Raw genomic sequence first — 23300 nt, 5'->3', positions numbered from 1 at the left:
AAAGATGATAAAAAAAGACAATTCAGTCACTGAATGTCACAATCATCCTAGTCTTCCTCTAGAATTCTTTCTAAATCTGCCTATGGTGTGATTCGTGCGGGGGGGATGGGGGGTGGCAAGGGTAGGACTCATGGCAATGGAAGGTGATCAGAGCCTAAAATTGAGGCTCCAACCCCAGCAGCATGGAGAAGGGGGAGAAGGAGGCATGAAGAATGCAGGGCAGAGTGACCGTGGGCAAACTAGGTGGCAGAGCAGCCCTTTCCCTTTTCATTTCCCATCCCACCACCTTCCTCCTAGAGGTGGGCAAGCATCCATGTTTGTCCCCTTCCCACCCCCAAACCTTGCTTCACCTTGTTCTGGGGTGTGGAGGGAGAGTCTACAACTGATTCTCATTTTTAGCACCTAAAAATTGGGGAAAGTGGACACATATGATCTGGGTAGAAGAGAAAATAGAAAATGTCCTCTATAGTGGGCTCTAGGATTGGAGACACAAAGTGTAATGGATTGAAATCCACTTTTTCACAGCACTTTCAGGAAGTGGATGGCATTAATAGGGTTAAATTGCCTAATGAATTTTGTAGGCTGGCTGTTCAGCACTCTGAATCATTCTGTCTTCTCAGGGCTCCTGCAATGGCTGGCAATGCTCCTCTGACATGAATAAATGCTGCCTGCCACCACCGGGCTCTGGCTCTCCCGGTTTAAATGAGGAGCCTCCCATTACTCAGTCAGGCATACCTGCTTCCTGCTTCGAAGGCTCCATTTCTTGGAAATAGCCTGTCAGGTCCCATCTGCTTCATGAAGCTGCCAGTCCCCTGAGAGTAGGACCTCCACTCTGATCTCCTGTCAGATGCTGGAAACTCAGGAGGGAATAATCCTTCCAATCTGCCAGAAATTGCTTTTGTGATATCAAGGCCTGCCTCAGGGAACCACAATATACTATACTCAGATGAAAATTAGATTTGTAAGTACACCACTTTCTTCTCTGGGCAGCTTGAAAACTTCTTCCTGCTTTTGTTTGTAGGGAGGGCTCTAAGGGCTTTAAATTCATAGCCATTAATAAGCAGGATTTTGCCTAACACAAACATTGTTTTCCTATATCAGGCAGGTGTGGAAAAAGAGCGAGAATAGACAAAAGGCTTTTCACCAGTGAAAAATGAAAGTTAAACTTCCATGTCAGCTGCAAGCATGAAGCGGATTATAGCAGGTGCAATTAATTGTCATTACATTTATTGGAACCTTGAAAACAATTAGCAAGTGTCCTAGTTGATATGACAGATTCATTAATCATTTAATATATTCCTGCAAATTGATTTATCAATCAAAGAGCTACCTCTGGTTGAATAACTCCCGACTGTGCTTATGGCTCTATTCAGAACTATGGTCTGTTTTTTAAAGGAAACCAAGAAGCTTTAGCTTAATTTAGATTTCTCAGTCTCAGTAGTTATATAGACTACATCTCAATCTCTTGAAGTTAGAGCCACTACAGCAATCGAAGGGGTTCACAAAGCAGACATTCAAAAGAGCTGGAAACGTGGTGTCAGGGTCAGGTATACACTCCTCCAGGAAAGAAATGACATTGACAGAAAGGACATATTCAGGAGAACGTCTTGAGGACAATGCATCTGGGCCTCAGGAACAGCTAGACCTTGTCCAAGGCAATCTTAAAGTTGCTAGATGAGCAAATGATGAGGTTTTCCAGAGGTATACACTACTCAAGGTCACTTACCCATCCATCCTTATGGCATCTTTGACAGTGACCAGACAGCACCTTGAATCTTTATATTAATGGAATGCTCACTTCCCTTATATTTTGGAATGATTTTGATTATCAGAATTATTTCTCATTCAGAGTAAAACTTTGTCTCCTACCTCTAGAAATAACACAGAGTAAACCTTACACCTCTCCTAGGTGATAGTCTTTCCAATTTTTGAGGACAACCATCCTAATATCCTGAGTTTACTCAGCTCAAGGATATGAATTTTCAGGCATAATGGCTCTAAAGTCTCTTCCCCATTACCATTTTTAGATGCATTTCTGTTTCCTAAAGTTTCACTTAACACATGATGTCCAGAACTGACCACAATTCTCCAAATGTGGAGGAGTGAGCTGTAACCATTACCATTGTTTGAAATTCCAAGATCTTTTAATTCAACTTAAGCCTATTTGGTCTCTATTTGAAACCTTAATCACATTGTTGACCCATATCAGGCTGGCTGTCCACTAAGTCTCTGAGACTTTTTCTTGTAATCTCTGTTAAACCAAATATTTCTGACCCCATATTCTATTTGAGGTTATGTTTAAGGGCTTTCTTAGGAAGGAACCATGCTTAATATCAGTTTATTATCGTGATTAAGAGAAAGGATTTTTGGGATTTGAAAGTTTGCTCCTCTACTTAATAGGTACAAAAAATTCAATCTACCTGAGCTTCAGTTTCCTTATCTATATAACAGGGATCATAACATCATAGGATAGAATATTAAATTATTGAGTATTAAATAAACTTTATAAACTGTTTATGTGATGTGCTTGATACATAGGAAATACTCCACAATGTACATACATACAATTTTATATATTCACTGTGTTATGCATCACATTAGTTTTTTTCACCTTCTATCCTGTTTCTTTACATAAAGCAGAGATAAATATGTTGACTATAACTAGATAAAAACACAACTTAAAAACCCCAAACAAATGCAAATACCATAATTTAAGACCTAAGCCTTTTTTTCACTAGGTACTCTGAAACCTGACTTCTCTTCTTGTATAGTTGGATGCAATGCTATTCTCTTTATGAAGCAGAGTTTCTTAAAATAAAAGCAGGTATATAAAAAATAAAAATCCCCTTAATAAGTTCAGTCATTTTAATAATTTAATTGAATTGAACTTAATTTAATTTTTCAACTGGAGATGCCTCATATCCCAGATAAAGTGCTAGCGTCACATGAAGATCTGGTGACATGTTGTCATAGCCACACTGAGTGCCAGGATGCCCTGCAACCATTTATATATATTGACACTTTTCTACCTGCTTCCAAAAGCCCTTATTCTGCATCCAGCTCCCTGAATCTGAATTCCTTTGAACTTGTCAGTTTATTCATTGTTCCTTAGAATTTCCAGCTTTTCTGATACTCCTGCCTGGACTTCCTGCCATTCATTCTTTTTTCTTAGAACTTCCATGGAACAAAGGAAACAGTCTCAGCTGCCACAGAATCAGGTTTCAATCAGGATGGACAACTGGTCATTGTCATCTAAAAATATAATGACAGTGGTTAAGAGCTTAAGGCTTTGAATCAGACAGCCTTGGATTTGAGTTAGAACTTCCCACTTATTAGCGGTGACCTTGGATTTTCTGTCATGATGAAGTGAAATAAAGCATTGTGAGATGTTTAGACAATTGTTAAGAAGAATTATTATTCTTACTTATTATTCAGTTCAACTCAAACATATTGATGTCCCACTAGATAGTGGACCACACCAAAGCACAAGACAAAAATGGGTCCTGACCTCAGAAGCCTATGGATCAATGACCCTATCATAATGATCATGATCACCATTGTCATGGTAATTATTGCCTTGTCTTTGTTATCATTGTCATCACTTCCTCCAAAGATCCAATGGCCACCAAAAGTATATGTAGGGAAATCTGTGTGTCCCTTTAGTGAGTCTACATTCTCTCCAAGCTTTCCTCTGTTGCTTTAGTTATTGACGTTATTCCTTTGATTTCTTTTTCTATTAAATTTTTTAATGTTTTATTTACATTTGAAAAAGAGAGAGAGAGAGAAAAATAGAGTGCAAGTGGCGGGGGGGGGGGGGGGGGCAGAGAGAGAGGGAGACACAGAATCCAAAGCAGGCTCCAGGCTCTGAGCTGTCAGCAGAGTAGGATGCAGGGCTTGAACCATGAACCATGAGATCATGACCCAAGCGAAAGTCAGTCGCTTAACCACTCATGTGGCTAGACTTTTTTCTGTTTTTCATAAATATATAATATATGCTTAATTATCTCCATGAATTCTTTTCTAGCCCTTACTATTTTGAGACTTAGTGATCACCATCTCCATTAGATGTTTAAATTCTGGGTTAAATAGTACTTCTTACATTTTTACTTTTACTCTAAAGAGCTTATTTGTCTTTTTTCCCTTCAAAATCTTTTTATAACTTTTGAAAATCAGCACACAATTTGCGTGTTTCTAGTTTACCAATGCCTATATCTTTATATTCCCCAAATATGGCTGATAGCATCTCAGCACTCTTATTTACAAGCTTTTTCAATACTCTGGGATGCAATTTTTACTAAGCAAGAGACTTGAATCCACAGAGTTGCTGAGTACTCAATTTTTCTCCACTTCAGGTTCAATCCTCTCTTACTAATGTTCTTGTCATATCAGTCCATGGCAAGATAAGAATCTGGGAATTTCTATATTTTCCATGTCATCTGATAACATTTTGTCAATTATCTTAATAGTAAGTTCTGTCTTATTTATATCGTTTTGAATATATTAAAAATCATTTTTATTATTCTATTTATTTTTCAAAGTCATCAACTTGCTCTACTTAGTAATAATTGAAGGACTTCCCATCTTTTCTATGTATTCCTTTTCAGTGAGAGCTCTTAGAGAACTCTCACCATCCAGATTCACTCAGCTACATAGTTAACTTTTCCTAGTATTATTTAACAAGCTTGTCTTTGTATGATCAAGATTTTGTTCTGGGGAGCATCCAGTTTCTTTCTGAGCAATATTTTTTCTAAGAGCTTTTGGCCATTGGCTTATATTTATCCTTTAGCAGAAAAAGAGCAGAACAGAGGACACATTTGACTAAATCAAGCATTTTTTCCATGGATGCTATAAACATTAAGATAACATTATCACATTCAAAGAGAATTTTCTTGCTTCCATTTTACTGTCAATTGGTTCTTCTTGGGTACTCAGAATTAAGTACAGATAACACTCTCCCTATTGCCCCATCTTCCTCCTTCCTCCTCTTCATCAGGAAGGTAAGTGGAGATTATATTAGGTGCTATCAGTGTAGAAATCATAGTAGCTGTCCAAATAATTAAAGTGTGCCAGAGTCAAGATATTTTGTCTCATAAGTTGTTTTAGGAGGCTAACCATCTAATCAGGAGGATTGCAGGATACTGCCATCATTGGGTCCTTATTCTCTTTCTCTCACTTTCACTCTTGGTCTTGCTCTCACCATTTGCTCCCAATAAAATGTTGTCCATTGTTCTCCCACAGTAGGACTATGTTTTTCTCTTATAGTTATTTATTTGTGACATACACTCTCACTTCTCTATTACACTATTTTTTGGGAATAAGACTTCCATTGTCATTCATTAGTCATAAGCTATTCTGGTCAGTCTTAGACTTACATATTAAATTGTATTTACACCCCATGTTCAAATTTTAATTTACATTGTTTATTTAATTTCGATGAATTACACTATAGTGTAGTCAGAACATTTGTGACCAATGCGCTTTATTTCTTCTTTCCACAGCCTTCTCTGATAGTTAAAATTTTTTTTTTCTAGTATGTTCCTAACCTCAGTGTTTGCCATACAGAATTACTTCAATACATGTTTGAATAAATGTATTAATTTTTATGCTTCAACCTGTGACACATTTCTCATTGGTTTTATTTCAAGGAAGGGGTGCACTTTTTATCTCTTAAGTTCTCTTTGATGCTTAAGGGAGCCTCTTCTCATGATATTCCTTTTGTCATTATGAATGCCTTGGTATCCATTATTATGATCTACACCAGTATTTTCCAGGAAATCCCATTTTGGTATCCGCAACCATGGTCCAGAAAACAAAACAAAACAAAACAAAACACAACAAACAAAAAACAAAAACAAAAACAAAAAACCACTGGTCTCTCTAGCTCCATATACATAATCAATTCTTTATTTCTTCCTTTTTATTTAGTTTTTTTTCCCCCAGAGACCCTACTCTCAAATGGTAGAGATAAAAATTGTACATTTGTGCTCCAAAGCCTATTTTCTATATAACATTAAATTTACTAAACATATAGCCTAATTTCTTCTAGCTTATTCAATTTTTACCCACAAATAAGTATAAATAAATAATTGTTAATGAAGTTTGTATTTCTTGGCAGGTTCTCAATTATGTTTCACCTTTATATTCTGGAAAGATAGCTTATCTCCTAACAGACATGTCAGAGCTAGTGCAGGGTCACTTCCTTACTCCTCGGCTAAAGGCACTAACCCTAATGAACTAGATATGTACTCCTGGGACTAATAACTATTTTCTAAACACTTGTCAGAGCTGCGAGTTTTTAGGTTGCACAATATTCTAGCCCCCCTCCTTCTTATTATAGTACCATGTTAATGTACAGCTTAATGCATGAATTAATGTACACAAGAAAATTAAAGAAATGTGTGGATCAAACCACGCAACAAAATAGAATTTTCTGCTCTATGAAGTCATCATAGGGAAACAAGTTCTAAAGTTGCCCAAATAAGGAAAGGATGGTAAGGAGTGACTGATGCTCATGGTTCAAGGATTATGCTGATTTTTTTGAGGTCTGGAAGAAATTTTCCCATAGTAATCTTCCCCCCCCCCTTCTTTCTTTTTCAGTCGTTCTTACTTTGGAGAGTATATCTCCCTTTAAAGATTCCCACAGTAAACCTGTCAGAGATAGTCTTGAAGGATCATTGGTTTGTTCCAGATCATAGTTTCTGTCTTTTGGTGACAATACATTTGTGAAAGGTTTATGACTTTCTTGATAGACACAGTACTGGCTGAATCCAAATTTAAATATAGGGAGTAGAATGATGGAAACAAGTAGTAATGCCCTTTTCCTGCATGCAACATTTACTCTTTTCGGCACATGAGCTCAAGATGACTGCTAAGCCCACAGAACTTATTTTTAATTCATTTTTAAATAAAAATGTTATCATGTGAGTAAAGCAGTGAGCCAAATTAAACTTTATGAAACCATACATTTGAGGAATATATTCGATTTGGAAAATTACCCACATAGCGTTGAAATAATCTCACTGTATTTTCAAAGGCATGTTTGCATTTTTAATGACTTAAGAGACTATGACTGTTTTGCGGGCACAGAGATAGAATGACCAATGTTAAGGCATTTGTGTTGTCATTTTAGCTTTTGAAATTTATATTCTGCTGCTTCCAGAAAGCTAATCAGCATTGTCTATTTAATAGGAAAAGGACAGTACTAGCAACAAGGCTGACAGACCAGGAGTGTGATAAATATAGAAGTTGGAGAGAAGCATCACGAACCTATGTTCCCCCACTCCCACAGTTTTTTTGGCTACAAATTGCCTTTTCCTGACACTTTCCTTAAAAACTGTAATGTATCTAAAGAAGCCCCATTGTGAAAGAAAATGAAAACAATGTTGGCAAGAATTTGCTGGTTTCTTATGTTTGCCAGATATGAAATTCATGAAGACCATCCACAATGTTTACTAATCATTCAAATAAATATGAGAATGGTCTTTTGTTGTTTGTCCTTGTACATTTAAGTGCAAATATGTCATACTCCAAAATGATGAAATTTTAGATCTATGATTTATAAGGGGGAAATTTACATGAAATTCAAAATATGATATATTTATCCATACAGAAATTAAATGTTCAATATTCAGAAAGGATTCTAAAGTAGTTCAGAATGTTTCGTGCATCTGATTTTGATATTTTATGCCATTTTCATCATGTATGTTTGGTATATAGGCAAATATATATATGTATAGCAGTATTTACATTTTTTTATAACTGTCAGTTAAATGTAACCCAATTTTAAAGTATCTCTGTTACTGTCCTATGTGGGCTCACTCTAGTTCCAGAGGTTAGCACAAATCCCTAGCCCAATCTAGGATAAAAGTACATAGATAATCCATTCCTAAACTATCCTAAAAATTTGCGATGTCTTTATTAAGATATATTCTATTGAGTTATGAAATAATCCTCATAAATATAAAAAGCAAATGATTGGTTCTCATGACAGAACTGATGATAGCCAAACCAATTTCAAAGTTTCTAGATTCTAGTTTCTTAATGTGAAAAATACAAAAAAAAAATTGTGGTAATGGCACAAAGAATAGCAATATATATAAATGTATGTTACTGCCGACTAGGAACAGACAATTTTTAGTTATATTTGTTATTATTTTTCCCCTGAGAGATTATTATTAAATCAATTCTGTATGTAATAAATCCCAGTTAACCTATTATATCTCTTTACTTCTCTGCTTCTTTTAGTTGCTTTCAGTTTATTTTTTTTATTATACTATGTCATGTTGTTTAAATTTTATAAAGATATGTCATATTTTTAGTAGCCAAGAGCAAACAGTAAATAAATATGCACATAACTAATCTGTGTATTATTCGACAATATGTATAAAATTCATATGGACAGATGTTTGAGTTGAGAAGTTCAAAGAAAATCATGGTCAATGAATTGTCCCTAAGAAAGTGTGCATAAGGGGTGCCTGGGTGGCTCAGTCGGTTAAGTGTCTGACTTCCACTCAGGTCATGACTTCGGATCAGGGTTGTGAGTTCGAGCCCCGCATCGGGCTCTGTGCTGACAGCTCAGAGCCTGGTGCCTGTTTCAGATTCTGTGTCTCCCTCTCTCTCTGACCCTCCCCTGTTCATGCTATGTCGCTCTCTGTCTCAAAAATAAAATAAAACATTAAAAAAAATTTAAAAAAAAGAGTGCATAAGATCACATGGTTTAATGTCTTTTCTTACAGTTTTAATATTGCAACAGAACTCATCAAACAATGAAAAAAGATAAAACTTAAAAAAGAAATGAAACTCCAGACTTGTGGCCCATTTTTCATACACATGTGGCCCAGTTTGCTGATGTTTATATCCTTAGTTTTGTCAATCATGGGTTTTTTTTGTATGCTAATTCTAGATGATAATACTCCATGAATAAATACAATTACAATAAACTTAGATTTGAAGGCTTTACAGGACTTTGTCTCCGCAGTTTCAAAATTCCAAAGTATTATTTTAAAATGTTCTCATTTTAGTATCTACATATCAGGAAAGAGATTATTTGTACAGGAAGAGTCTGATTGAGTATACTCCTTTTTCTCAGAATCCAAGGAGATCACCTTAATATTCTGTTGTCCAAGGTTGGAAAATGAGCTTCTGTGTTAAGGCACCCAGTTATTTTAGGTGTATTTTTCTGTCTTAGTTTAGTTTCTGTCAGATGTTTTATGTTTCACTTGTTCTAAATGCCTGTAAGCCAGCCTTTAGGTGCATCACTGAACTGACTACTTATAATTGTTTTGGGGAGCACACTTCCACATCTTTGGTCAGTGGTGGCTTCTCTCAGTTATTTTAATTATTAGTTCATCTTTGAAGAAGCCTGGTGAAAATAAAATTATGCTATTCATTGCAAACTGAGGCCCATGTCAGTTATCTGACATTCACAAGGGGCTGACTGTGTTTGGGACATAATGTCCTCCACCTTGTGACTATAATTTAATTTCTCAGTTGTGATGAACTTCTTGCTTTTGGCAGAGAGTTACTTATGAAACTCAACACCTTGGGTTTTTATTAATGAGATTCCAAGTGAAAAAAAGTTATACTAATCAAGTCAGAGGGAAGCATATTTTTTAAATGTTCCTTCCCACATCTTGGTGAGATCCTATTAAAGTATTTAATGCATGGATTATTTTCCCTTGTGACATCCATGATTTTGCCTGATTTTTCATCTAATTCCCATAATGTTCATCTGTAGAACAATGATTAGAGTCACTCACTTAAAGAGTGAAAATAGGTTATTCTGAATATTAGTAATGAGGTGTGTTGAAAGTCATCAAAATGTGAAATTAAAAATATATCAATAAATCATCTTTATAAACACGTATTTCTTTTAGTATTTGCTATGAACAAAGAATTCTGCTAGATTCTAAATCTTACTTAACTAGTACAGTGCAAGAAAAAGAAGAGAAAACTTAATTTACTTCTCTATATAAGATATAATACCAATAAAACTGTACTTCTATGACATTGTTCATCTTTATTATTTTTTTGCAGCACTTTTGGTTCTAAGAATACGATTTTGCATATTAAGTTGAGATCTCTTTCCAGCAATGTGAAGTTCAAGATAAAAATACTATGCTTTGGTCTGAGAGCTGTTTTAATTTTTTTTAATATTATCTTTTCATCACTTATGTAAAACTTTAAACATCACTGGAATTGACCCATTATTAACCAGAGATTACACATGCCATAACAAGTCCTCATAGATAGAGACAATGAAATACTGGTGAAAGGACACAGAAGGAATGTTCTCAGACTCAGTATGTGGAAAGCTGCTCCTTAGAGAAAAAAAAATTCCACAACTTATAAATTATGGAAAATATCTGCAAAGTAAATACTTACATATTTACTCAACTTCAAAAATCAGTAAATGTTTCTTTCCCCCTGTCTGCAAGAGTAGGTACAGGTTACAAATGTTAATTTTGAAATGTTAAAAAAAAATCACACTCACAAATAACAGAGAGGATGATGAGATCAGGAAATAGTGCAGAGTATTCCAGCTTTGGAAGACAATATTCATATCCAACATTTTTCAGAGCTTAAAATATTTCAGGCACTGTTCTAAATATTTGCCTCGGGTTACTAACTCATAATCCTCCCCCGAACCTTATCAAGCAGATATAGTCATTAGGGTACAGCAGATTTTTTCCAAATATAATTGCAATTACCTTTCTAATTCCACAGTGCTCTTCTACAATGTGATCTTGCCACTGCCTCCATCAGGTTGTTAATTCTTCACTTCATGAATCTGGGATTACAAAGTCTAGGTCATAAAAGTCTTGGATCTTCTCCTTGGGTCTCTAGGAAGGCACTCTCCAAGGATCTTCTCCTCCTCCCAACTAAGCTACCATGCTGTAAGTAATCCAAGGTACATGGAGAGGCTGTGAATAGGCACTCTGGCTTATCTCCCAGCTGAGACCCCGGTGGCTGATAGCATCAACTGCTATGTGTGTGGAAGGGCCATCTTGGATGCCCAGTCCAGACGACACCAGCCCCCAGCCCAACCATCACCTAGCTGAGCTCCGCTAGTCAGAACCACCTAATTGAGACCAGCTACCCTACAGAACCCTGAGAGATAATTAGTAAATTGCTGCTTTAAGCCAGTGAGCTTTGGAATAGATCTACAACTACACTTAACTAGATTGCTTTCCCATTTTACAGATAGAGATGCTGAAGCTCCAAAAGGTTAAAAAAATTGCCCAAGGTCATACAGTTAATAAGTGGAGTTATGAGGGCTGCAACATAGGTAACTTAACTCTCAACCTTTATCCCACTGGAAAGCATTCTGTGTTGTTACTGGTGGTGACAGAACTGTGGCCTGCATGGATGACCCTGATGACCTTCTGTGGTAATTCTCTTGTTCCTAAATAAATTCCCTTTCTTTTTCCTATTGACAATGACTTATCTTTCTTTTCTTTCTTTCTTTCTTTCTTTCTTTCTTTCTTTCTTTCTTTCTTTGCTGAAACACTGGAGTTGGACAAGGAAATTAAAATGGCAAATCTAATACAGCTTGGAAAAATACAGTACATAAATTACGGTCACATTAATATGATTAGAGCATAGGAATGACAGTCAAAAGTAATGAGAAAAGGACCTCTTTTCCAGAGAGCAAAGCAATTATCCTGCACGATTATAAGTTGGCTGTAAATCTAAGATACACTGCCTGTCCACTTCTTACTCAGATCTGGTGTTGCTATGTCATTGTTATGTTACCTAATGATAGCAATTATTTAAAAATTAAGCACAGGGTACTTCGTGACATGGTATTTATTATATCCAAGTAGAGATGATTTCAACTTTCCTTCAGGGTAGCACCACCTTTCATGACTCCTTCCCGTGCCTTTCATATTTTCCTTGGAGCTGTACTTTTTTTCATGCTAACACTTTTAGTAGAAATTTCCAACATAAAAAATTAAAAAGGTCAATTTTATGATGAAGCGCAGTAGCTTAGATATTCTAAATGGCACCCTAGACTCAAGAAGTTAATTGCTTTTTCATAGCACAACTCTCTGAAGTGCCCACTCTGCAAATGGGCCTAGACAAAAAGCAGGATGTGTCTCTGTCTTCTGTTTCAAGGTCCACTGGGACTTCCCGAGACGAGTGAAGCCGTAAAGAAATAGAAATCACCTGGAGCCTGTGAAAATTATAATCAAGTAAAACTACAATTATGACAGTCTTAATCCATCTGTCTCTGTGTATTTGCTCCATGTTTCATCACCTGCTTGGTCACAGCTGTACTCTTAATCAAGTCAGAAACGACACAACCCCACCAAACTCAGGCTGGTGAGTATAAGACATACACACATCATTTCTAGCTCATTTACATAGACCAGCTGCAGAGATGGGTTACAAGCCCATGTGCTGCCAAGTGTGTGAGATACAGGAATTTTAAGGGCAGGAGGACGGAAATAAGACCTGGGTTCTTCCTAGAAGTATTTTGAGAAATAATATTTTACTGATTTCTGCTAGTGCATCATAGCAGTAGAACTATCTGTATGCCTTATAGGAACAACAAATTTAGCAACTGAAGGTAGAAACAATATAGGTAGGAAAAGTGAGCTTTAGGTGCTATAAATAACAAATGCTTGTTTACCTACATTTATTTTGCAGGCCTGAAATTCTACATTAGGTTTTGCTGGAGTTCATAAAAGCATTGCTGAGGCAGAGTATTAAAGTGTCATAGTGTTTCTTACCTAGGAGAGCTCTAGTGTAACAAAGACACATACGTGTACTTACAGCTTCAACATAAAAAAATAAATATTTCCTATGATGGAACAAATGATGAGCCAAAACTCAGGATCTAAGTTAGGTATTAGGTGGTTAATGAGCCATGAGGTTAAAAACTTGTTGAGCAACCAAGGATTGAGTCAGAAACACTATCATCTAGTTAGTTTAATTATACTTCACAAAACATTTCCTTATTCTTATTTTGACTTCTACACCTCATTTCTGCCACTATTTTTTGTCTTTTTTTTTTTTTTTTTTTTTTTTGCCTCTGACCGGGTTACCTTTGCATTCTGAACAGTTAGTTGATTTGTTTTGGCCACTTTAAGGCCCAGGGATTCTGCAGAAACTCAGGTTATGTGTTCTTACCGTGAGACCTTCAGTGGTTATTGTGCACTTTAATGTTAAAAAGTTTTTCCAGACTTAAGAAAACCCTGGGAGAAAACTGATTAACATTATGATTTCTAGTTAATGGAGGTGACAGAGGCAATGTGAAAATAACTCTCTGAAGGTCGTGCAGTGAGTGAGTCAATAGGAAAGATGCCATTTTTTTTTTTAGCCTTCTTTGCTTACGGAAGTACTTAGTAAGTCCCAAATGAGCTTTGGAACCCACATTCATAAAAGTGGCAAACAAATAACAATGTCCTAAATAAGTTCTGGTTGTGCCAGCTGTTGAACAAATTCCCTAAACTGTTTTATTTCAATCTTCTTGACCTATATAATCACCGCTAGTTATTTTCCTGGAAACTTTTATGTTTTGTGTATATATATATATATATATATATATATATATATATATATATATATTCCTTGGCACAATGTCCTTTGCTCTGATTCTCAAGATGGGACCTAAACGTGTGTTGAGTTTCAGCAATTTAGGTTGTTGGGCGGTAGAAAGAGACAGTGTTTGTTTCGCTACTGGGGATATATTTGGCGTCCCATGATGACATAAGAAAGGCTTGCTCTATAACACTATCAAGAAGGAGACGAGAATCCCAATTATCTTTCCCCAAATACAGCAAATCTAGGCTATATTTTCAATCCCACAGGCCTCAGTTCACAAGAGGTAGCTCGTGGCCAGATGCAGGGCATGGATAAAACTGAAGTGAAATTAGTTTGTATTTAGCCACCACTCCTAGACTAACCTATGTATTCTTTGAACCCTCCCACTTAAGCAGAATTGGCTTTCCATTTTCTTTTTCTTTTAATGTGATTTTAAAATAAAGTATTTTTTTTAAATTTTTTTTAACGTTTTATTTATTTTTGAGACAGAGAGAGACAGAGCATGAACGGGGGAGGGGCAGAGAGAGAGGGAGACACAGAATCGGAAGCAGGCTCCAGGCTCTGAGCCATCAGGCCAGAGCCCGACGCGGGGCTCGAACTCACGGACCGCGAGATCGTGACCTGAGCTGAAGTCGGCAGCTTAACCGACTGAGCCACCCAGGCGCCCCTAAAATAAAGTATTTTTAATGCATCATAGTCTTCTGAAACTAAAGGCGCTCTCAAGTCACAAGACAGTTTGCCCAGAATCCTGCAGGACTCTCGCTTTAGGATACACACAGTTTAGGATTTGGTTATTTAGTCCACTGTTATCAAGATGGGACTATCATACTTGGTGAATGTACAGAACAATATTTAGACCTCTTAAAGCTCTCAAAAATCAAATCAATGAGTGGGATTGCCTGGAAAATGCTTTCCAAGTGAGTGATGGAATGTTCACATTTATCTGAGATTCATTCCACCGTCCAGGTAAGACTTGATTTGCCTTGGGAAATCTCTCAGTGAGTTTAGGAAGCTGAGATTCTGGGCTGGTCCATTTTCCTGACATATATGTACGTATCTAAATCTTCTGTAGAATAAATTATTTTGAGAAGCCGGGGCAGAGAGGACAGTTTACTAATTTCAGATGGACCAAAAAAGTATTGTCCTTATTGACAATCTGTTTTTCCTGGGAAGGCTACCGTAGCAGTAGCTGAGTCAAAGTCAAATGACGATGTTAAGGGAAAGAGAGAACAGTCTTTTCAAGCACCACTGAAAAAAACACTGTGCCAGAAAGAGGGAGGTAGAGGAGGTTGAAAGGTTTATATTGCATAATACAAAAGTAATGCTACTGTAAAACAAGCAAACAAAAACACCCAACCTTACAAACAAAAAAAAAAAAAAAGAAAGAAAAAAGAAAACAAAACTTGTATTCACCTATTCCTACTCACCTATTCATACATTTCAGGTAAAACAAAATTCAAATATTTTTATTAAATCTACCGGCACACTTAGCTGACTGTGCAAATATAGTCTTCACCTCTGTCAATAAATATTCATGTTAATTTTCTGGATAAAAAATCAATTTCATGCTAGCAGGAATACTGTGGAAAGTGGCTAGATTAAACTATGGCTCCCGGCTACACGTTTCCAGCACCAAAAATAACCATATGGCATTGAATGTGTGCAGGTCACTCTGGAGATTTACTGTAATTATGTCATGATGTGCTTATTGTTATGGATTCAGCAGCCTTTCTTGCCTCTCTACCTGTTTTGTTCAAGAGCAGCTGCTGGATTCAAGCTGTTGTCTGTTTGCAGCACAGAGGCTGAATGAAGAAATGCTTTCTAGAGAAGTCATGTTCCAAAGTAGGGACAGCAACAATAAACGGATTCAATGGGGGAACATAAAGTTCACTGGGCAAAAGTCTAGTAATCAGACTGTGCTAATTTAATGCTGCCAGTTCCAATTGGTAAATAACATGGCCTATGCAATTTATTCAGAGTTGAAAGGAATGGGGGATGCATTTAATGGACAGAGGAATAGAATACTGCTTTGCAGAGTGCCTGATTGTGATGGTTTCATTAAAACGATTGCATGAGTGAGTCTCAACTACTATTCCTATTCGCCATATGTGCCAGGACAGCAGATTCGTGGATGCGAGTGTGCAGAACACTCCATTATTTTTTGCTAAAGATAATGCTCAGTAAAAATATATAGACACATATACTTGTTTTAACTACATGCCATATATTACGTGTTCATATATGCAAACATAGTGCTTTTAAGCAAATGCCTAAAACATTTGACGGAATGGTGTTTATGAGATGAACATTTTTACGGTAATTGGTTTGGGTTACTGATTTTATGGCAATGGTATTTCGTTTTCCCTTTCTAAAAATGCCTTAAAATTGTTTTTAAAATGTGCTTTTATTCTTTTTACAGTTTACAAGCAAGTAGATAGAACTAAAACACATACAACTTGAGGGACTTTATTTTTCACACCAGGTCTCCTTGGATTCTTAGGGTGTGGGTCCTTAGATAGGAAGTGTGTAATTAACAGAGGTTCTAAGGAATGGCAGATTCATGCGCCCATATCCAGCATCTGTGGACCTTTTTGGTCTCCCCTGGCATGCCTCCCTCAGTGCACCCCATAGGCTCCAGTCACACAAATGTCTGGCCTTGCCCTATTTCCTTCCCCTGCTATTCCTGGGTAACTTCCTCGCATCCTTCAAAACTGAGTCAGGGTACCTCACCTCTGCCCCTGCTTTCCTAATCTCCCCAGGCTGTATTAAGTGTTCCTCATCTGAGTTCCTCTATTACCTGGACTTTTTTTCTGTCATCCTCCTTGTCACATCACCTTAAATTATTTATCTTCAACCTGAAATATACCTGTGAGGGCAGGAAATTTGTATGCAAAATGACTCTGTCCTGACTTAGGAGATTTGCAAATAAATACTTTTCTAATAGCATGATTTGAGAGAGATGTACAGTGTATATCAGGGTAAAGTACAGGCTAGCTCATGATTCACTAACATCAGCATTGTGATGTGGTCTGCTTATTGTAAAGTGTTCAAATTATACTAATTGTTCCAATGAATAGGCTGTGTATTTAAAATCATAAAGAAATTATGGTTTCCATATGAAATGCATGGTTTCTCTTGTGTTAACACTGTAGCCAGCACCAAACACATCACTGACATTTTCATAGTGATTACAATGTATTAATAGTGGGGTTCCAAAAGCCTCCATCATAATCATAAAAAAAATATTAGTGTCTATAAGAAAAACAACCACGTTAGTTTTTAAAAATTACTTGATTTCAGGCCCACTTACCTCACTTAGCTTTATGTTTATTTTTAGACTATGATGTGGGGTAGAGGCAAATAGTACCTTCATGAGAATATGAATATTTCAACTCAATGACTGTTATGTCACCTACAAATCTTGAAATCATTTGCATAAACTGAGAAAAATAGCAAAGATACTTGCTTATTCCTTCTACCCTGCATTTATGTCTCATGAAATATGAAAAAGTAAAGCCAGAATGGAATATGACATCTGTGATGCATTAGTGAATTAGAACTTTCTAGTTACAATAGGAGTAAAATTGGTATTTCAAGGAAAGTCAAAATGTATCAGTAATAGGAGTAGTACATTTTATAACAGAGGTAGTTTTAAGTCTCTTCAGTGAAAGATAGCTAAATACACAGTTTTATCCAAATGTAACATTCCAGATTTTTATCCTATACCTTTAAGTATCAAAATATAATGAACTGAATTTTGATCATCTGATGATTATAGGGCAATTATAGTGTACCAGATATAGGGAAGAAGTCAGAAAGCAGTAATCTGATTATTTCAAAATATATATTCAAAAGAGTAGCTAGGGGCGCCTGAGTGGCTCAGTCAGTTGAGCGTCCAACTTCAGCTCAGGTCATGATCTCATAGTTCATGGGTTTGAGCCCCACGTCAGGCTATGTGCTGACAGCTCAGAGCCTGGATCCTGCTTTGGATTCTGTGTCTCCCTCACTCTTTGCCCCTCCCTTGCTTGCACTCTGTCTCTCTCTCTCTCTCTCTCTCTCTCTCTCAAAAATAAATAAAACATTTAAAAAAGAGAGAGAGAAGCTAGAATGTACATTTGAATTTGTTACCATGTGCTTTTCCCATTGTGTGTTACCTGACTGTGTTGTTCTATGTTGTAAGAGGAAGTGGCAGGAGGGAGGTGTCACCTGTTACCAATGGGAAGAATATCTTAGAGTTGAAAAATCAAATAGGTTAATGTTTTCTAAGGATAATGCTGGGAGTATGACTTTTCTCCATTCTTGTTTGGTTATGGTGGCCTTCCTGAAAGGGTATAAATAAAAAGTAATCTTGGATAATGCAGAATAAAAAAGAGAAATGTAAAGTTGTAAAGTGACACCAGAGGCAGTAGCTATGCAACCTGAAAATTAGGTACAGAGGTGGAAACAACGTAAGAGGCTATGGACTTTAGTTTTCCCACTTGCCAGTGGAGGCACTCATCTGACAGGGGCCAGAAACATCACTGTGAAGAATCTGGATTTTATGAAAGAGTGCAGGGAGCAAATACAGGGTTTGGGGACTGGAAGACAATAAAGCTGGTTTTGGCAGCAGTCTTTTGTGCTGATTGGGAAGAAGACAGACTGAGAGCAGTGGGGAGAGACTGAAATTAAGTTGAAGGGGTCCAGGAATGTGGTGATGAAGGTGGAGGTCATTACCTGGGCAGTTTGGGTGGAGAGGTGATTTCTGGAGACCTTTTGGTAGAAGTGATCCAGGATTTTTGGACAATCTGAATGCAGCATTAAGAAAATACAGAGGTAAAGACAAACCTAATTCCATGCTTGGAATAAAAATAATGTTTCCTATTGTGCAATTTGAAAAGGGGGGAACTTGAAAGGAAATATAAAAAGTTAGAACTTAAAGGTGGTTCAATATTTGCAAATCAGTCAATGTGATACATCACATCAATAGGAGAAAGGTTAAAAACTATATGACAGTTTCAACAGACGCAGAAAAAAAAATGACAAAGTACGACATCCATTCATGATAAAACCCTCAACAAAGTAGATTTAGAGGGAACATAACTCGACATAATAAAGGCCATATATGAGAAACCCACAGCTAACATTGACCTTAATGGGGAACAACTGAGAGCTAAGGTCAGAAACAAGACAAAGATATCCACTCTCACCACTTTTATTTAACATAGTACTGGAAATCCTAGCTACAGCAATCAGAAAACAGAAAGAAGTAAAAAGTATCCAAATTGGTAAGGAAGAAGTAAAACTTTCACTATTTGAAGATGACATAATACTGTATATAGAAAACCTGAAAGAGTCCACCAAAAAACTATTAGAACTGGTAAGCAAACTTATGAAGTCATAGGATGCGAAATCAACATGCAAAAATCTGTTGCATTTCTATACATCAATAATGAAGCAGCAGAAAAAGAAATTAAGAAAACATTCCTATTTATAACTGCACCAAAATAATAAGATACCTAGGAATAAACCTAACCAAGAGGTGAAAGACTTATACCCTGAAAACTATAAACACTGATGAAAAAATTGAAGATGACACAAAGAAATGGTAAGACATTCCATGCTCATGGATTGGAAGAACAAATATTGTTAAAATGTCTATATTATCCAAAGCAGTCTACACATTTAATGAAATCCCTATCAAGATACCCACAGCATTTTTCATAGAACTGGAACAAAGAATACTAAAATTTTTATGGAACCACAAAAGACCCCAGATAGCCAAAGCAATCCTGAAAATGGAAAACAACGCTGGAGGCATCACAGTTCCAGACTTTAAGTTATATTACCAAGCTGTAGTAATCAAAACAGTATGGTACCAACACAAAAATAGACACATAGATCAACAGAACAGAAGAGAAAACCCAGAAATGAACCCACATATAATTGTGGTCAATAATTGACAATGATATTGGTCAATTCATCTTTAAAAAAGCAGGAGAGAATATTCAGTGGAAAAAGACAGCCTCTTCAACAAATGGGGTTGGGAAAATTGGACCGCAACATGCAAAAGAATGAAACGGGACCACTTTTTTACACCATACACAATAGTAAATTTAAAATGCATTAAAGGCCTAAATGTGAGACCTGAAATCATAAAAATCCTAGAAGAGAACACAGGCAATAACTTCTTTGGCATTGGCCATAACAACTTCTTTCTAGATATGTCTCCTGGGGCAAGGGAAACAAAAGCAAAAGTAAATCATTGGGTCTACATCAAAATAAAAAGCTTTTGCCCAACACAAGAAACAATCAACAAAACTGAAATGCAATGGGAGAAAATACTTGCAAATGACATATCTGATAAAGGGTTGGTATCCAAAATATATAAAGAACTTATAAAACTCAACACCCCAAAAATGAATAATCCAACTAAAAAATAGGCAGAAAGACATTAATATATGTCTCTCCAAAGAAGACACATAGATGGCCTACAGACACATGAAAAGATGCTCATCATCACATATCATCAGGGAAATCATATCAAACCTACAATGAGATATCACCTCACATTTGTCAGAATGGCTAAAATCAACACACAAGAAACAAAAGGTTTTAGTGAGAATGTAGAGAAAGGAAAACCTTCTTGCACTGTTGGTGGGAATGCAAACTGATGTAACCACTGTGGAAAACAGTATAAAGTATCCTCAAAAAGTTAAAAATAGAACTACCTTATGATCCAGCAATCACACTACTGGGTATTTACTCAAAGAATACAGGAACACTAATTCAAAGGGATACATGCATCCCTATGTTTATAGTAGCATTATTTACAATAGCCAAATTATGGAAGCAACCTATGTCCACTGACTGATAAATGGATAAAGAAGATGTGATCTCTCTCTCTCTCTCTCTCTCTCTCTCTCTCTCTCTCTCTCTCATGCATCTATCTACACACACACACACACACACACACACACACACACACACACACTAGAATATTATTCAGCTATAAAAAGAATTAAATCTTGTCATTTGCAACAACATTGATGGAGCTAGAGAATGTAATGCTAAGCAAAATAAGTCCGTCAGAGAAAGACAAGTACCATATGATTTTACTCACATGTGGAATTTAAGAAACAAAACAAATTAACAAAGAAAAAAGAGACAAACCAAGAAACAAACTCTTTACTATAGAGAACAAATTGATGGTTACCAGAGGGGACGTTGGTGGGCGGTGGGTGAAATAGGTGATGGGGTTTAAGGAGTGCGCTCGTGATGAGCACAGGGTGATGTATGGAAGTGTTGAACTTGTATGGAAGTTGAACTTGTATGAATGTATGGAAGTGTTGCCTTGTTCATAGTATATAATACCATATATTATACACCTGAAACCAATATAACACTGTATGTTAACCAACTGGAATTAAAATGAAAACTTCAAAAAAAGTTACAACTTAACCTTCTGCCTTTCTTGCATCCTTTTCTTTTTTCTTATTTCCTTCCTTCCTGTCATTTAAACACCTTCTCCAGGCATAGTGGGAAGTTAAGAGAGTAGAGTGGGAAGAATGGATAAGGGGTCTTAAATATTTGATTCTGAAATAACAAGTCAATGTGACAATATTAACACAGTGCTTGAGGGGAAAATATGACTGAAATGTGTAGAACAAAAGAACAGGAGAGAAAGGAAGCGCAGTCAGTATGTTCCAGAGAAAGTGGTTAGAACCAACCAGATGAGACACGCTTGGCACGGTGGCAAAAGGGATAAAGGCTCACCCTGAGATGCACCACAGAGGAAGAACAGGTAGGAAGAGCTCAACTGAAGAGAAAAGGGACAGGAAAAAAATTCTCTTAAGGTTAAAAAGACCTGAGGAAACAGAAGGAGGTGTGGCTCAAAGAGATGCATTCAATGTTAGAAACGGAGTAGAAGGGTATAAATGGAAACTCTGTTAAGGCACAACACTGAATGTGGTAAGAGAATAGCACTTGGCTATATTGTTATTTTTGCTAACAGTTTGAAAACAGAAGAAAAGGAAGAAAAAAACATTAACCGAAAACCATTAATGTTAAATTGGAGACCTTAGGAATGTTTTGTATCAAGAGGATACTCACACTCAGAGTAGAGGAAAATTGACCTGTGATGAATAAAGTTGTTTAGTAAACTGTGTTCCAAAAGAATAATGGTCAACTGACTGCTAGAAGCAAGAAAAGAAGAAGAGTTAATGAGTGATAAAGGGGCAGGATTACTGAATGAATGGAATTTCTATAAGATACTGTAGCAGATGGACTTTAGGGTCAACCCCCAAGACCCCGCCTCCTGATGTTCATGGCTTTGCATAGTTTTGAGTGTGGGCATGACCTGTGGCTTGCTTCTAACCAAGAGAATACAGCAAAGGTGATGGGGTGTATATGATTACATGTCTGTGGTTACCTACATAAGATTGTAAGTCCTGTCTCACAGGAGTCTCTTGCTTGTTAGTTTCAAGAGGCAAGCAGCCATGTTGTAGGCTGCCTATGTTAGGAGGTATCTTAGTCAATTTGAGCTGCTATAGACAAATATCATAGACTGAGGTGTTATACACAACAGATAATTTTTTCTCACAGTTCTGGAGATTCAAAGTCCTAGGTTAAGTTGCCAGCATGTTTGGGTTCTGGTGAAAGCCCTCTTCTGGGTTGCAGACTGCCAGTTTCTTGTTGTACTTTCATATTCTCACATGCCTGAGGGCATAGAGAGGGACAGCAAGGCCTCATATTTCTTCTTATAAGGGCACTAAATCCATTCACTAGGACTCCAACTGTGTGACTTAATTACTCCCCCAAAGCCCCACCTCCTAATACCATTACACTAGGTGTTAGGATTTCATCATATGAATTATGAGGAGATACAAACATTTGGTCTGTAACAAGAGGGCCACAAGACAATGAATTAATTGCAGGTAGTGTCTAGGAGCTGATACAGGCCTCTGACTGATCACAAGCAAGAAACAGAAGCCCTCAGTCCTGTAGCCACACAGAACTTAATTCTGCCAACAACCTCACTGAACTTGGAAGTGAATCCTTCCCCAGCCAATCCTCAGATGAGACCAAAGCTCTGTCCAAAGCCTTGATTTTCACCCTTGAGAAACTCCGAAGCAGAGGACACAGCCAAGCTGTGTTCTTTCCCATAGAAATTATGAGATAAATGTGCATTGTTTTAAGCTACTAAATTTCTAGGAAATTGATACAGTGGCAATAAATAAGTATCATAGACATCAAGGTATAATGAAGAAATTTCTGGCCTGCTGAAAACAGAACTCAAAGTACTTTAACTTTCTGAATCATCATTTGCCTTGTTCATAAAATGAAGGGGTTGCAGTCAAGTGTCTCATGTTTTTTTCTAGTCTTAATTTCATTAAAATGAAGAATTCTTAGGATTAGGAGCTTTTATAAATATAGTGCATATAGGAGCTTTATTCATTGTGCATTTGATCTTGTGCTAGGCACAATGATAATCACTTTTCATACATTATTTAAAAAAATTGTCTATTGGTATTGCCATTAAGATGAGAATGCTAAGGTTACAGGATATTCAATTATTTAACAAATGCACACAGTGGTCAGTGTCAGAGCTATGATTTGCACCCAGACCTGTCCAATGTCCATGCTATTAACCAACACCTACCATGAGTAGATATGACTGGAAGATGGTTTGGGTTGGAAGTATGCTTTGTCTTTGTGGAATCCTGCGTATGATGGGGTCAAATAGACCCTGGAATATTGGAATAGGATCTATGAGG

General features: G+C 36.8%; 1 protein-coding gene and 1 long non-coding RNA gene across 4 annotated transcripts in view; one reads left to right on the top strand and one right to left on the bottom strand.

Annotated features, from left to right (window-relative positions):
* NKAIN2 (sodium/potassium transporting ATPase interacting 2) overlaps positions 1-23300 on the bottom strand; it is a 980716-nt gene that overhangs the window by 113785 nt on the left and 843631 nt on the right. The gene's annotated exons all lie outside the window — the stretch shown is intronic.
* LOC122220355 lies at positions 6483-12201 on the top strand. The gene is made up of 3 exons (XR_006202816.1): positions 6483-6542; positions 10726-10895; positions 12118-12201. It is a non-coding gene; the product is annotated as an uncharacterized LOC122220355 (long non-coding RNA).

Source organism: Panthera leo, chromosome B2, assembly GCF_018350215.1.
Source record: "Panthera leo isolate Ple1 chromosome B2, P.leo_Ple1_pat1.1, whole genome shotgun sequence".
In the NCBI taxonomy this organism is placed as follows: Eukaryota; Metazoa; Chordata; class Mammalia; order Carnivora; family Felidae; genus Panthera; species Panthera leo.
This window is presented reverse-complemented; position numbering and strand designations above follow the sequence as displayed.